This window comes from Hyaena hyaena, unplaced genomic scaffold (genome assembly GCF_003009895.1).
Source record: "Hyaena hyaena isolate Hyena2069 unplaced genomic scaffold, ASM300989v1 scaffold_704, whole genome shotgun sequence".
Lineage (NCBI taxonomy): Eukaryota > Metazoa > Chordata > Mammalia > Carnivora > Hyaenidae > Hyaena > Hyaena hyaena.
Genome location: NW_024081336.1, coordinates 734,446 through 751,456, shown reverse-complemented (window position 1 = coordinate 751,456; position 17,011 = coordinate 734,446). Strand labels below are relative to the sequence as shown.

Sequence of the window (17,011 nt, the reverse complement as noted above, 5' to 3'; positions counted from 1 at the left end):
TTCTCACATACTGCCAATGTTTGTGAAAACCGAATACCATTTTCTATTATAGAACTATAATATAAATGAGAAAATGTTGAGCTGAGATGGAAAAATAACATAATTATAGCTCAGGAAATTCAAGTCAGAAATCCAAAATAAGTTAAATATATGCTGAAGATGTTAGCATTTTTTAATGTACTTAACGATAATTATATTACAAACATAATGCAATTTTTACTCTCTTTCCCAGTTGAAGGGCAAAGGCATACTTGCATGTTTACTTTAAATCACTTGAAGAGATATGTGTTGTTTTCTTAGCATCAGATCTTATACAGATAATAAAATGAACAGGTTCACTATCAAATACTATTATTTACTGTAGACAAGTTATCAAAAAAAGCACTTTTTTGGTTGTTTTTTAAGTTTTTGAAACTGAGCAAAAAGCACTCTTCACTGATGTCAAGAGTAAAGCATTTTTCTAAATGGAAATTTGCCAGTATGTATCAAGAGGCTTCATTATATCCACGCCCTATAATTAGCAACCACACTTCTAAAAATGTGTTATAAGGAAAATTTGGAGAGGAAGCCAAAAATAGATATGTTTGTGGCAACATTATGACTACTAAAAACATTGGAATAAAATCCAGTAGGCAAATGATAAAAATAAATGATGCTACATTCTAATTATGTTAGCATACAGGCTAACCTGCTATCAGAAGACCTGTCTAAACAAAGATGTTTATTTCGGTAAATTTCAGTATTCCAGAGGGACTAGCCTTTGTGGCAGTGCACCACTAAGTGGGCAGGGGCCTAGATCTCCATTTGAAGAATTATACTTTCTACAGAGTTGTAGCCAAGACCTTGTGCCAGTCCAATGGAATGTGAAAGGGGAAAAAGTGGGCAAGAGCCTCTGTCTTAAAAAAAAAAAAAAAAAAAAAGACCTAGAAGTACTATACGTTATGCTCACATTTCCGCGGCCCCAGTCACATAAAGTTAAAAAGTCAAGGGCTGCACCCTGCATTATGAGAGTGAATGAAATACAAAAGTTGCCGTGAATAACATTGAAAACATGATGTTAATTGAAACAAGCCGCTTACTAAAGGCCACCTATTATAAGACTGCATTTATATGAAATGTCCTGAATAGGCAAATCCATAGAGAGTGAATGTTGATTAGTGGTTGTCGGAGGCTAAGAGGAGGAAGGATGGGGGAATGATTGTTAACGGGGATGGGGTTTGTTTGGGGGTGATGAAAATGTTCTAAAATTTTATGGCATGTAAATTATATGTCAGTAAAGCTATTATAAAAGAAAGAAAAATGTTCCAGGGCAAATAGCAAATTTTCCTTTCTCAACCATGGCATGGATGGAAGGGAAACCACTCTCCCCCAAGAATTTAAAACAAGCAGTCAGCCCTTGTGTGCGTTTCAGCCTGAATTCATGCTCCCTGTGTCTGTAAAACCCTCCCAGGTGTCTAACAGAACCAAATGTAAATCCTGTCTGGAAATACCCAGCCTGCATCAAAGCCTCAATCCATTAACAAGCACTTAACAGTCCAAATCACAGAATACACAAGGGTATCAGACACCATGAATGGGAATCGGTAAAACATCAAGACAGCAGTGATGGCCTTGTGAATATTTCAGGTATTGGGTTTGTTCAACACATATAAAATAACCACAATTAATGTGTTTTGAAAATAAAAGAGAGTCTTGAAAATATGACCAAAGAATGGGAAGATTCGAGAAATAACTATTATAGAAAAGAAATATGTGATAACTAAGTTTACAGTTTGGCTATAGAGACTTACCAGCAGAATTGCATAGCAGAATCAATGTACTGGAAGACAGATATGAAAATGTTATCCTGAATGAAGCCTAAGGAAACATAAAGACGAAAACTATGAGAAAGCGATCAGTAAAGAAGAGGGGATTAGGATACGAAGAGTGACATACTGCACATCAGATTTCTAGAAGGAGAAAATAGAGGGAATGAGTAACCAGCAGTGTTTAAAGCTCTGATAATTCCAGAATATTTGCACAATTTTAAGAAACCCAAAGCATCCTAAGCAGTAAAATTCAGACCATATCCACCCTAAACATATGAATGTGAAATTGCTGAACAGCAAAGAGAGGGCGGACATCTTAAAAGCAGCTGAAGAGGGTGGGAAAAGAAATCATCTTCAAGAGCAGTTAGACTGACAGCTTACTTCTCAACAGAATCTGGAAGAGAATTGAATTATATCTTCAGTATGCTGAGAGAAAATACGCATCAACTTATAATTCAGTTCTCAGTGAAAATCTTCCTCAAGAATGAGAGTAAAAAAGGCTGTCAGTTTCTCAGAAATTCTTCAAGCCTCAAAATGCAACAGAAAGAAGTACTTGATTCAGGCGGTTGCGGTGGGGAGAACAGCCAAAGGAAGGGTGGCTCTGAACGTGGAGGTCTGACGGAGGAGGGAGACAAAAGCCGCCGAGTGGCAGCGCGGGGCTGGCGGGCGTGGGTCAGGCAGGTGCTTCAGTCCTGCAGAAAGTAGCTGTCCTTGCAGTTTGGCTGTTCCAGGCCATTACCTCATGTTCTAGGAGTTGCTGGCTCAAGTTAGAGGGCAAGGGCAAGCTTCTCAGGGCCGGAGAACAGGGGAGCTGGCGTTAATTCAGACCAGAAAATGTTCATCGCCCTCCACAGCACCTTCTCCTGGAACAAGACACGCAGAATCCAGTGTCTGCCAACCTCACTGGGCCTGTGGAGATAAAGGGAAAGTCACAAGAATGGGGGTCCATTTTAAGCGTTAAATTTTGCTTTTTGCTTTTGTTCTGAGACAATGTTCTGGGAACACTTGTTCTCAAAATATGTTGCAGCTTAGCTGAATGACCTTACAAATTTTTTTACAAATTTTTTACAAATACTTTTAATGAGAGGGATTCCTACCAAGAGGAAGAGTAGGTGAATGAACAACCTTTGGAGGAATGTTCAGAGTGACGACTGGATTTCTGTCAGGAAGAGCCAAAAGAAAATGGAGGATTTTTTGGTAGGCTTTACATAGAGGGGTTCTGAGGGATGTGCATGGAGCAGTCATCTGTACAAGAACCCCTCCTCCAGAAGCTAAGATGGAGGCAGAGTTGCCTGGGCTCTTTAGCTCCCCCGCAATTCCATATGAATTTTAGAATCCACTTATCAATTACAAAAAAAAAAGCCTGCTGGAATTATGATTGGGTTTGTGGTGACTATAGATCAGCTTGGGAAAAAATTGATTATTTTGAACAATAAACCCATAAACAAGGTGTATCTGCATTCATTTAGTTTTATTATTTTTCTGCAGTATTTGCTAGTTTTTACGTTGCAGATCTTAATGTATCTTCCGTCACATTCTTGATATTTCATATTTTGAAATATTTCATATTTCTTATTCATATTTCTTAATTTCTCATGGTTTGTTTTAGAATGTAAAATGCAGTAAGTTTTTTTTTAAGAGTACAAAATTTATTTATTTAAATTCAAGTCAGTTAACACACAGTGTAGTATTGGTTTCAGGAGTAGAAAGTGATTCGTCACTTACATACAGTGCCTAGCAGTCATCCCGACAAGGGCCCTCCTTAATGCCCATCACCCATTTAGCCCATCCCCCCACCTACCTCCCCTCCAGCAACCCTCCATTTGTTCTCTATATTTAAGAGCCTCTTATATTTGCCTCCATCTCTGTTTTTTTTTCCTTCCCATCCCCTATGTTACCTGTTTTGTTTCTTAAATTCCACAATATGAGTGAAATCAATAGCATTTGTCATTCTCTGCCTTATTTTTCTTAGCATAATACACTATAGTTCTATCCACATTGTTGCAGGTGGCAAGATTTCATTCTTTTTGATCACCAAGTAATATTCCACAGTATAGGGGTGTGTGTGTGTGTGTGTGTGTGTGTGTGTGTGTGTGTGTGTGTGTGTGTCTATTTGGGCTCTTTCCATAATTTGGCTATTGTTGATAGTGTAAACCATAAACATTGGCATGCATGTGCCCCTTCAAATTAGCATTTTTGTATCCTTTGGATAAACACCTAGTAGTGCGATTGCTGGGTCATAGGATAGCTCTATTTTTAATTTTTGAGGGACCTCCATACTGTTTTCCAGAGCAGCTGCACCAGTTTTCATTCCCACCAATGGTGCAAAAGGGTTCCTATTTCTCCACATCCTCGCCAGCATCTGTTGTTTCCTGAGTTGTTCATTTTAGCCACATGAACCGGCAGGAGGTGGTATCTCATTGTGGTTCTGATTTGTATTTGCATGATGAGTGATGTGAAACATCTATTCATGTGTCTGGTAGCCATCTGATGTCTTCTTTGGAGAACTTTTGTTCATGTCTTCTGCCCATCTCTTCACTGGATTATTTGTTTTTTGGGTGCTGAGTTTGGTAAGTTCTTATAGATTTGGATACTAACCCTTTATCCAGTAAGTCATTTGCCAGATACCTTCTCCCATTCCATCAGTTGCCATTTAGTTTTGTTGATTGTTTCCTTTGCTGTGCAGAAGCTTTTTATCTTGATGAGGTCCCAATAGTTCATTTTTGCTTTTATTTCCCTTGCCTACAGAAACAAATCTAATAAAAAGTTGCTGCAACAGAGGTCATAGAGGTTGCTGCCTGTTTTCTCCTGTAGGATTTTAATGGTTTCGTGTTTCACATTTATGTCTTTCATCCATTTTGAATTTATTTTTGTGTATGGTGTAAGAAAGTGGTCAAGTTTCATTTTTCTGCATGTCACTGCCCAGTTTCCTAGCACCATTTGCTAAAGAGACTTTTTTCCATTGGATACCCATTCCTGCTTTGTCAAAGATTACTTGACCATATATTTATGGGTCCATTTCTGGGTTCTTTATCCTTTGTCTGTTTTTGTGCCAGTACCATACCATGTTGATGATTACAGCTTTGTTATACAGCTTGAAGTCCAGAATTGTGATGCCTCAAGCTTTGGTTTTCTTTTTCAAAATTACTTTGGCTATTTGGGGTCTTTTCTGATCCCATACAAATTTTAGGATTGTTTCTTCTAGCTCTGTGAAGAATGCTAGTTTTATTTTGACAGGGATTGCATTGCATGTGTAGATTACTTTAGGTAGTATAGACATTTTGACAATATTTGTTCTTCTAATCCATGAGCATAGAATGTTTTTTCCATTTTGTTGTGTCTTCTTCATATTCTTTCATAAGTTTCTATAGTTTTCAGTGTATATAGATCTTTTACCTCTTTGATTAGATTTATTCCTAGGTATCTTATGGGTTTTGATGCAGTGGTAATTGGCATCAATTCCTTGATTTCACTTTCTGCTGCTTCATTATTGGTATATAGAAATGCAACAGATTTCTGTGCCTTAATTTTATATCCTGCAACTTTGCTGAATTCATGGATCAGTTCTAACAGATTTTGGTTTTCCATGCAGAATATCTGCATCTATTGAGAAGATTTTATGGTTCTTACCCTTTGTTTATTAATGTGATGTATCACATTGATTGCTTTGTGACTATTGAACCAGCCATGCAGCCCAGGAATAATTCTTTTAACGTGCTGTTGAATTAAGTTTGCTAATATCTTATTGAGAATTTTTGCATCCAGGTCCATCAGGAATATTGGGCTGTAGTTCTTTTTTAGTGGGATCTTTGTCTGGTTTTGGAATCAAGATAATACTAGCTTCAGAGAATGAGTTTGGAAGCTTTCCTTCCATTTCTATTTGTTGGAACAGTTTGAGAAGAATAGCTATTAACTCTTCTTTGAATGTCTGGTAGAATTCCCTGAGGAAGCCATCTGGCCCAGGACTCTTGTTAGTTGGGAGATTTTTGATAACTGATTCCATTTCTTTGCTGGTGATGGGCCTGTTCAAATTTTCTATTACCCCCTGTTTCAGTTTTGGTAGCATGTGAGTTGCTAGGAATTTGTCCATTTTTTCCAGATTGTCCAGGTTGTTGGCATACAGTTTTTCATAGTATTCTGTGACAGTGGTTTGCGTTTCTGTGGTGTTGGTTGTGATCTCTTCTCTTTCATTCATGATTTGATCTATTTGTATCCTCTCTCTTTTCTTTTTAATAAGCCTGGCTAGGGGTTTATAAATTTGTTGATTCTTTCAAAGAACCAGCATTTAGTTTCATTGATCTGTTCTGGTTTGTTTGTTTCTATATCATTTATTTTTCTGCTCTAATCTTTCTTATTTCCCTTCTGCTGGCTTTAGGCTTTCTCTTTTCCAAGCTTCTTTAGGTATAAGGTTAGATTGTATATTTGGGACCTTTTTTGCTTCTTTAGATAAGCCTGAATTGCAATGTATTTTTGCAGTTTTTTTTTTCCTCTTAGGACTGCCTTTCCTACATCCCAGAGGGTTTGGACTACCATGTTTTCATTGTCATTTGCTTTCATGAATTTTTTTTATTTTTTTACAAATAGTTTATTGTCAAGTTGGTTTCCATATAACACCCAGTGCTCATCCCCACAAGTGCCCTCCTCCAAGCCCATCTCCCCCCTCACCCTCCACACCCATCAGTCCTCAGTTTGTTCTCAGTATTCAAGAATCTTTCATGGTTTGCCTCTCTCCCTTTACCCTACTATTTCCCCCCTTCTTCTCCCCCTTGTCCTCCGTTAAGTTCCTCCTAATCCTCCTATACGTGCAAACGTATGGTATTTGTCCTTCTCTGCCTGACTTATTTCACTCAGCATAACACCCTCAAGGTCTGTCCAGGTTGCTACACATGGCCAGATTTCATTTTTTCTCATTGCCCGCTACCATGAATTTTTTAATTTCTTCTTTAATTTCCTGGTTAACCCATTCATTCTTTAATAGGATATTATTTAACATCCATGTATTTGAGGGCTTTCCAAATCTTTTCTTGTGGTTGATTTCAAGTTTCATAACATTATGATCTGAAAATATGCATGGAATTATCTCGATCTTTTTTGTACCTGTTGAAGGCTGATTTGTAACCCAGTATGTGATCTATTCTGGAGAATGTGCTTTGTGCACTCAAGCACAATGTGTGTTCTGCTTTAGGATGAAATGTTCTGAATATATCTGTTAATTCCATATCCTCCAGTGTGTCATTCAGAGCCATTGTTTCCTTACTGATTATCTGCTTAGATGATCTGTCCTTTGCTATAAATGGGGTATTAAAGTTTTCTACCACTATAGTATTCTTATTGATGAGTTTCTTTATATTTGTGATTAATCAATTTCTATATGTGGATGTTTGCAAGTTGGGGGCATAAATGTGTACAATTGTTAGATCTTGATGGACAGACCTCTTAATTATGAAATAATGCCCTTCTTCATCTCTTCTTACAGTCTTTATTTTAAATAAATTTAGTATGTCTGATATACATATGACTACTTCAGCTTTCTTTTCACCTCATTAACATGGATACATGGTTCTCCATTCCCTCACTTTCAATCTGCAGGTGTCTTTAGGTCTAAAATGAGTCTCTTGTAAGCAGCATGTAGATGGATCTTGGTTTTTAATCCATTCTGATACCCTGTATCTTTTGATCAAAGCATTTAATCCATTTACGTTCAGAGTGATTGTTAAAAGATATGAATTTAATGCCAGTGTGTTACCTGTAGAATTGGTGTTTCTGGTCATGTTCTCTGGTCCTATGTAATCTTCATTGTCTTGGTCTTTTTTTGTTTGTTTGTTTCTTTTGTTTTTTTTCTTCTACTCAGAGAGTCCCCTTAAAATTTCTCACAGGGCAAGTTTAGTGCTCATGAACTCCTTTAGTTTTTTGTTTTTCTGAAAAACTTTCTCTCTCTATTCTGTTTTATTTTTGACAGAAACAGAACATTAGTGAGGGAGGGGTAGAGAGAGAAAGAAAGACACAGAATCTGAAGCAGGCTCCTACTCTGAGCTGTCAGCACAGAGCTTGACACAGGGCTCAATCTCAGACTGCAAGATCATGACCTGAGCTGAAGTCAGATGCTTAACTAGCTGAGCCACTGAGGCACCCTTTTGTCTCTCCATTCTAAATGACAGCCTTGCTGGATAAAGAATTCTTGGTTGCATATTTTTCCCATTCAGCACATTGAAAACTTCCTGCCATTCCTTTCTCGTCTGCCAAGTTTCAGTGGACAGGTTTGTTGCTAACTTTTTGTGTCTACTTTAGGCTAAGGACCTAATCTAAGAACCTAACCTACATAGGTTAAGGACCTTTTGTCCATAGCTGCTTTCAGAATTCTCTATCTTTGTATTTTGCCAGTTTCACTATGATATGTTGTTATGTTGACCTGTTTTTTGTTTGCTTGTTTGTTTTGAGAAGAGTTCTCTGTGCCTCTTGACTTGAGTCCCTATTTCCTTCTCTAGATTAGGGGAGTTCTCAGCTATAATTTGTTCAAATAAACCTTCTCTTTTTTCCTGCTCTTCTTCTTCTAGACTTCCATGATACAGATCTTGTTTAGTTTCATGGAATCACTTAGTTCTCTAAGTCTCCCCTCCGGTCCAATAATTTCCTTTCCCTTTTGTTTTCAGCTTCATGATTTTCCATAATATTATCTTCTATTTCACCTATTCTCTCCTCTACTTCTTCGGTCCTTATTGTCACTGTATCAAGTTTGTTTTCTATTTCAGTTAAAGCATTTTTTATTTCATTGTAACTAGGTTTTAGGTCTTTGATCTCTACAACAAGGGTTTCTCTGGTGTCTTCTATGCTTGTTTCAAGCCCAGCTAGCAGTCTTATGACTGTTGTTCTGAATTTTTGTTCAGATAAATTGTTTATGTATGTTTTGAGCAAGACCCTGGCTATGATATCTTCGTGACCTTTGTTTTCAGGAGGATTCATCTATCTTGTCATTTTGGCAGTTTTTGTCTTTTGTGAGTTTTAAAAGCGTGTTGTTTTTCCTGCACCTGAGAGTACTGCTATATTAAAGGGGGGTCATCCACTGCCCAGGGCCTGGCACTTCCGGAAGTGTTTCTGGTGTGTGCCGTGTGCACTCTGCTGTTGCATTTTGGCTGTTCTTTCCCTCTTGTCAGCCCTTGTAGAGCTCTTCCTTGCTTGGATCTTTAACTTGGTGTGCTTTGATTTGTTTGTTGAACTAACTAACCCTGGAAAAAAAGGGAGGGGTGGGCATGATCCCAAAAAAAATAAAATAAAAAGAGAACAACAACAACAACACAAAACAGAGAAGCAAAAGACTATAAGGCTGATTTCAAAGAAGAAGAAAGGGAAAAAGAAGAAGAAAAAGGAAGGAAAAAGAAAAGAACCAAAAAGCCTAATCCTGAAAGAAAAAAGGAAGAAGTAAGAAAGAAAAAAGAACTCTGGATGTCGTTATGAGCAATGCACTCAATTTTCAGTGCACTTGGCGCGTGGGGAGTGCTGGCTGTGCTGGTCTGGAGGAGAGGCCAGCTGTGGTGGCTCTGAGTCAGGCTTGCTCCAGTAAATAAGCAGGTGCCAGGCACAGAGGGGCAGGGTTTGGTGTAAGCGGGTCCCGCCTCCACCAGGGGACGCTGTGCTGCTCTCTGAAGTCCCACCTTGTTGGTGTTAGGGGTGTTGCGAACGAAATGACACAAAGGACAAGACACACACAAAAGACAGACACAGGCACAACTCCGGCCGGAGGAACAATTCTACGCAAGCCCCTCTTGCGGTTTATTTTATACCCTGGTAACTGGATACAAACTGAAATTTACAAGATGTATTCCTTTATCAAATAAGGGCAAGTAGCCAAACACATTTCAAGGACAGGGGGGAGCAAAGGGAGGAAGCAACCACAACATGTTTACTAAGAGGCCTGCTCACAATTGCAGCCTCCTCCTTATTTCTAAGGAGGGCATGTTCCCTCGTTTGCGAGCCCATTAAACTTGGATATTGTGTGCAGGCCTCCTGGCAGAGCATCCTGTTTGCAGGCATGCTTTGCCCAGGCAGGGAGCCCCGTGTGCAGGCACATCCCCGCGTCCCTAACCACGCTTTCTTGTGGTCACTGTCGGGCTCCCACAAGGGGGAAATCCCACCATTCCAGTCCCTCATCCCTGGACCAAGAATCTCACGCCCCTTGCTGTTCAGGCAGCCCTCACAGAAGAGCTAGGGCTGCATCCAAGTTCTGCAGTCTTTTCTCTGGTGGGTGGCTAGGATTCAAAAGCCAGAGTCTTAAAGGACTCAGCACTGCGTGGATCTGCTCCCCTCCTGTGGAATAGAGCCTCTCCACACTGTGTCAAGTCCTCTTTCCCTGAGAAACAGCCCCATGCCTGCACAGTGCACAGAATCTGTGGTGTAATACCTCTAAAAGCAGCAAAGGTTATATTCCCTCTGGTTCCTCCTCTGTCCCCTTCAGGCACCTGCAGGGTCTTTTGTCCTTGGGAAGGCAATAAACCCTCTTCCAGAAGTATTCTGGAAAGGGGACTCTTCTCTCCCAGTGCACCCTGAGATCCCCACAGCATGTTACGCACTCCAGGATCAGCTCCCTTCTCCCCACGAGCGTGTGCCATAGCTCTGCTCCAGAGAAAGTCGTGCACTTCCCAAACCTCAGATTGTAAGCTCCAAAAGCTCTTTGCAAAAAAAAAAGACTCTCAGTATTTCTTGCTCCTCAGTCCATGGTCCAGAGATGTTTTCCTTTTGTACAAACACCTTAGTGCACTTTCTCAACCCCTCTCTCTCTTTATTCCTCTTGTCTCTCCATGGAAAGAGGATTCCCTCCCCCTCTGCAGCACCACCACCGTTTTCCTCTCCCCCAGTTCACTTCCACACACCTCACACCTGCCAAGCTGTTTCCCTCCAAATGTGGAGATCCTTCTGCCAGTCCTCAGATCGATTTCCTGGGGGTTCCAAGAAACCTGACCTCAATACAGCTATGTTAGGTGGACGAGGAAAGCCCAAGGTCCCCTGCTTCTCCAGCATCTTCACTCCCACAGTAAATTTTTACATATTGATCTTGAAAAAAGGAGCCTTGCCTTACATTCATTCACTTGTTGTAGTAACTGTTTCTGTTGGTTTCATTGCATTTTCTACATATATGACCATCTCAGTTGTAAACTGTAAAATTTTAAACAGACAATATAGCTATGCATCTTTATGACCCAGGGAAATTTAAGGATAAAAAAAAAAGTCAGAAAATTAAGACCATACAGAAAATTACCGATAGATCTGACTACTTAAATTTCAGAATTTGGGTTTGTGAAAAGATACCGTGAAGAAATTGAAAAACGAAGCCCCACATTGATAGAAAATATTACAGTATATGTACGTGGCAAATATTAGTGTCTAGAATTATGCTGCCCACTGGAGTTAGCCACAAGCCACTGTGGCTTTTGAGCATTTTAAACATGCTTTTCTCAAGTGTTATGTACTGTAAGTGTAAAATATACACCAGACTTCAACGACGTAGTGCAAACAGTATATTCTTAATAATGCTTATATTGAATACATGTTGAAATGAAAATATTTTATGGGGTGCCTAGGTGGCTCAGTCGGTTTAGCGTCCAACTTCGGCTCAGGTCATGATCTCATGGTTCGTGGGTTCGAGCCCCACATCGGGCTCTGTGCTGACAGCCAGCTCAGAGCCTGGAGCCTGTTTTGGATTCTGTATCTCCCTCTCTCTCTGACCCTCCCCTTCTCACGCTGTCTCTCTCTCTCTCTCTCAGAAGTAAATAAAACATTAAAAAATATATATTTTAAATACATTGGGTTAAATTTATTATTAAAATTGATTTCATTTGTTTCCTTTCACTACTGAATGTGGCTACTAGAAAACTTTTACTTATACATGTGGCTCATGTTATGTTTCTGTTGGACAATCTGATCTACAGTATACCTAAATATATCTGTGAGCCAATTAGAAAAAGAAACAGTCCAGTTGGAAAATGTAAAACCTTATAACTACAGGTATTCAAATGGCCAGTAAACATAGAAAGAAGAGGCTCGAGCTCTTAGTTAATCAGGAAAATGCAAATTAAAACAACCGTGGAGTGCCGTTTTCATCTACCAAATTAGCAGATATTTTAAAAATAAATAAACTGGCAGGGTTGCAGTGCAGTGTCATTTCTTTGTCTAGTGATGATAAGAATCTTAATGGACCTACTCCTGAGGACAGTTTGTGTTATCTAGAAAGTTGGCTGTGCACATAACCTGTGATCCAACAATTCCATTTCTTTATATTTCATAGAGAAATTCTTACAAATACCAGGAGACATATTAAAAATAGGTTCATAGCAGCATTATCATGTAAGTTTAAAAACTGTCAACAGCAATAGAATAAACTTGTATTCATACAAGTATATACCATAGTACACTGAAAATGAAAAGTATAGCTAAACACATCAACATAAAGATATCTTAAAAGCATAGTTTTCAGGAATGAAGCAAGTCCTGAAAGAAAGCATACAGTGTTCCATTATGTAAAATTCAGTATCAGGCATAGTCAAGCTATCGATTTTTTAGGAATGCATATATAAATTGCATCATAATACAGAAAGATAAGGGCATAGTTAACAATTACTGATGGTGATCGTCTGTGGGGCCAGGAGAGGCATGCAATTAGAAAGTGAGCTGTAGACAGCTTCTAATGTCTAACAATAATGTAGGGGGTTTTTTTGTTGTTGTTTTTTTTCTGTTTTTACTTTTATTTGCATGTGTTTTATGCAGAATTTACTCCCGGGCCATAAGTTTTTGTTTCTTCAGCTTCTTCTGGTACATCTTTTTCTTCTGTGCAACTTCCTCTTCTGGTTTAGGAGCAATCTGCTCTTTTTCAGTGAGGATCATCTCAGTGTGTCAGGGAGAGCTCATGTATGGGTTAATCTGACCATGAGCCCTGTAAGTTCTACGCCGCATCTTGGAGGCTTTGTTGACCTGGATGTGCTCGATGACCAGAGAATCTACATCTAAACCCTTAAGTTCAGCATTACTCTCTGCATTTTTAAGCATGTGCAGTAAAAATTCAGCACTCTTTTTGGGCCACCGACCCTGTGTCCAGCCCCACTGTTTGGCCTGGGCACACCTACCAACTCCACCACTGTAGCGTCGGAATGGCACACATTCTTCTGCAAAGTGACATCTTGAAGACACTTGGTGGCTTTTCGGATACGCATACCCTTGATGGCCTGGGCAGTTTCACGTGTGTTCTTAAAGTGAACACGAAGATTTGAACCTCTTGATTTGCATGATTTTGTCGGGTTTTCCGGGTCAAGTGAATAGCGAACCATTTTCAGAGATCACCTCAGGCTGCTCACAGGAAAAGCAATAATGTAGTTTTGAAAACAGGTTAGTGAGTATAGGGGTGATTATCTTACTATTGTTTACAGTGTACATATTTTATAAATTCTTTATATGTCTGATAAATTTTAATAAAACAGGCTATAAAACAGTTATGTCATGAACCTAATATTATTTGCACACACACAGAAACTTGGTTTGTAAATATGTATGGGGAAGGAACTCTGTGCTAAAATATTTATTCTGTGATGATAGGATACATGTAGATTAGGAGTTGGAATTTGTAAATTTAGTTTGAAGAGCAGTTTTGATCGTCAGCTACTTTCTAATGTCAGTGTTCTGTTAATTGTGCTTATCAAAAATAGAAACAGCATTATATATAGCATTATAGTAATTTTGAGAGTAAAGGTTACTTTACCAGCAAATATATATATATATATATATATTTGCATGGGTTTATTCAAGAATAACAGAGAATTTAAATTCTGGACAAACAAGCTGTGGCAAAACCACCATCAAGTCTAACAGAGGAGAGGAATGTTATTTTGAGAAGGAGGAAGTTGGGTTGTTTTGAACAAAAGTCCATTTGAGATAGAGAAAAGCAAGAATTCAGGGCGATTGAGGACAGAGTTTCATTGGCTGAGTTGTAAGTGGCTGATTTCTTGTAGAAGATTTGATGCATCTTTTCCTGTTGGGGCCTGTAATTGACACTTCTTCCAGTAACTGATGCTGAATGGTATAGATCCCCCTTCTGGCCTCCTGACTCCATTTAAGTGAAATTTCCCTTTATTAACAGGATTTTTAGAAAGGTTTTAGTTAGTCCTTAAATCTTTTACATCTACAGAAAGTCACAATTAGTCTATTTGAATGCACATAAGCCTCCTAGGGGTAGAATGTTTTTGTATATATACTCCACCAAATATGCATAATTGAATATTATTTTTATTACTGTGCAGTTGTTCTTAGGATAGATTTTCCTTCTTGGACCAAATTTCTATGATGGGATTAAGAATATTATGTCTATTATCTCAGTATCACTAAAACTTGTATTGTGCATTTAGTAAGTGTTAAGTCTTCCTCTCTTGATGGATCCATGACTAGCAAAATGTAATTTAGCATCCATAAACTTGATGCATTTGCCCTTTTTGAGTTTTAGACAATGAGGATATATAAGCTAAGTCTCCCAGCTGTTTCCATTCACTTGGCATCATAATTTATTTATTTATTCACAGCCCACCTCTCTTGTCTCTTGTCTCTTACACCTTGCTATTTACTCATTTTCATTCCAAAAAATTCATAATATTACAAAAGGGACTGCCTGGAAGTAAGAATAAGCTTATTCATGATTGCATGAAGAGAAAACTTGTTTCAGTGAAGACTGAAGAAGAAGCCAAGAAAGTATATCAAAATGCAGAAAAATGATTAACAGAAAGACTGTGACTAGGATAAATAAATGAGCTAGGAAGGGGGGAAAAAGGTATCCTAGGAATCCAGATGATGTTACTTTCTTCTGTAAGAAACACATCATATCTGCAAGGGAATATGTATAGAACATTATACAAGAAAAAAAAATTCCTGGGGCGCCTGGGTGGCTTAGTCAGTTAAGCATCCGACTTTCGCTTAGGTCATGATCTCGCGGTTCGTGGGTTCGAGCCCCGCGTCGGGCTCTGTGCTGACTGCCAGCTCAGAGCCTGGAGCCTGTTTCAGAGTCTGTGTCTCCCTCTCTCTCTGACCCTCCCCTGCTCATGCTGTCTCTCTCTATCCTAGAAATAAAATAAAAATATTAAAAAAAAAAAAAAAAGAAAGAAAGAAAAAAATTCCTTTCTGTCTCTGGGGCCTAGGCCTGCAGAATACATGTGTTTTATTAATTAATTAATTAATTGCTGTTGTTTTCATAATAATAGTTTTACTACCTGCTAAGCATTTTTAAACGAAGAAGCCTCAAGTAGCTCAAATAACTTCCTTAAGGTCCTTGGTAGAAGCTAGAGAGTGGTTGACCAGATTCAAACCCAGGTCTGTTCCGTTGTGAAGCTTGCGCTGTTAAACTTTGTATAAAACTGGCCCTTTATCCATTCCAACTCCTTTTCTTCTGAAGTTTTGACCAGGCTGAGTAACTCCGGATATATGGATCAGAGGTTCACAACACCTAGGCTGATTTCTCTGTTTTACTACATTACAATTTTATCTTTTTTAAAGAAGAAAACATTTGCAGAAAATTTGTGGCTATGATTCGATTCATATAAAAATGTTCTAGCTATTATAGGCACTGTGCCAAGAACAAAGGCAAGTGGGACCAAAAAAAAAAAAGCTCAAAGTAGTCCATTTACTGAAATCTCAAATATGATCAGCACTTTCTTCCAGGGAAAATACTCTTTGTACCTGTTACCAGAGAGAGAGGATTTAGATAAAGTATTTAACACTTGGAGCCGTCCCACACTCCACAGAGGGAAAAGACAGTACAAAGAATGAGCATTCACCAAGATTGAGTCCAGATTTAATACTCTGTCTGAAGTTTTCCCAACTCCTAAAATTTCATGACTCTGGGTTTTCCCTGTTGTGATTAGGGCAGCCAGACTGATCTAACCATCCCGGAGGACCCACCTCTGAATCCTGTGTTCTCTCTGTATATGCCAGTATCTGCCCACAATACGTATTTCAGATGCTTCAGGACACCCCTTTCCTTTAAGGGGTAGAACTTTGAGGCATATTATCAACTCCAGATACTCTCAGGGAAATCTTCTACCCAAGGTACCCACAAGGTTTTTTTAATTTACTTTATAATAAAAGTATCACAAGCCTTCCTTAAATTAGAGTATGTGCTTCTCCCTAAGATTTTTTCTCAGTGTCCTAAGACCTTGACCTTCTTTGAAGCATAGTTCCAGGACCCTAGTTATCTGAACCCCACAGAGTACAGTTCATCTAGGATCCAAGATAGAGCCCAAACAGTGAACCATCCATAATCTAAGGCTGCCTGTTGCTTCTTCACATGGTGTGAATAGTCTTCATTGCCAGGTGTTCGCGCTGACCTCCTGGACAAGTCTACACCACAGGCCAATGTGCTAAGCTCCCTCCTTCAGGAAATGTCAGGGTCTAACAGAAGACTACCCACCCACTTTGTCCATTGCTACCATCCCTTTTCTCTCTGTGAGATTCCACTAATATCTGTTCTGTGGGTATGGATGTTTGTGTGTGTGTCAGGAAATAGAAAAACTTCTCACCTGCTAATAATACAACAAACATTTATTGTTGAAATTATAAGTTAATCCAAGGAATGATTACTTGGAGTTAAAAATCTATGTAACTCTACTCGCTATAAACTAACAAAATCATAAAATTTCATATGACAAATATATCACACTAATTTGGTCTCTCCTTACACAAAATTGCTTTAGAAATAAAGGAATTTAGAAATAAAGGCAGCATTTTGTTACCTTGTCAAATGGTGAAGGTGATTCATTTAACATATTTATTGAGCACCAGCTGTGTGTTTGTCACTGTGCTGGCCCGGGAGAGCAGGGGTGAGAATGGAAACTGAGTCAGGGGGTGCTGGATGAGGCTGGAGGAGGGGCAGCCCTGCAGTGTGAAGCCAGGACTGACTGTTTTTAGGATGTTGAGCCTGAGGGTGGGTGTGACACTGTTTGCTTTGCTCCAGAGCCAGTAGCAGGAAGGACAGGGTGGGCGGTAAAGGGCCTGTTAAGCTATTCATTCACCCAAATGGCAAAAAAAAAAAAAATCTTTGATTCAGAAGCATCGAGACACATCTCTGTTTTATAGTTTTGTTTCATTCCTGGTGTTTCAGACGTTTCTATACAAATCAGAAAGTGAGAAAAAAAGCAATTGCAGTCAGAATGCTTAATTTATGAAGCTATATGTTTTCACTT

The 17,011-nt window shown here is 39.0% G+C and overlaps 1 protein-coding gene and 1 pseudogene across 1 annotated transcript in view; one reads left to right on the top strand and one right to left on the bottom strand.

Moving 5' to 3' along the window:
* Nucleotides 1–17,011, top strand: part of SLC2A13 (solute carrier family 2 member 13) — a gene marked incomplete at its 5' end in the record, with an annotated part of 304,099 nt that overhangs the window by 266,683 nt on the left and 20,405 nt on the right. The window lies entirely within an intron of this gene.
* LOC120220523 lies at nt 12,567–13,135 on the bottom strand (annotated as a pseudogene).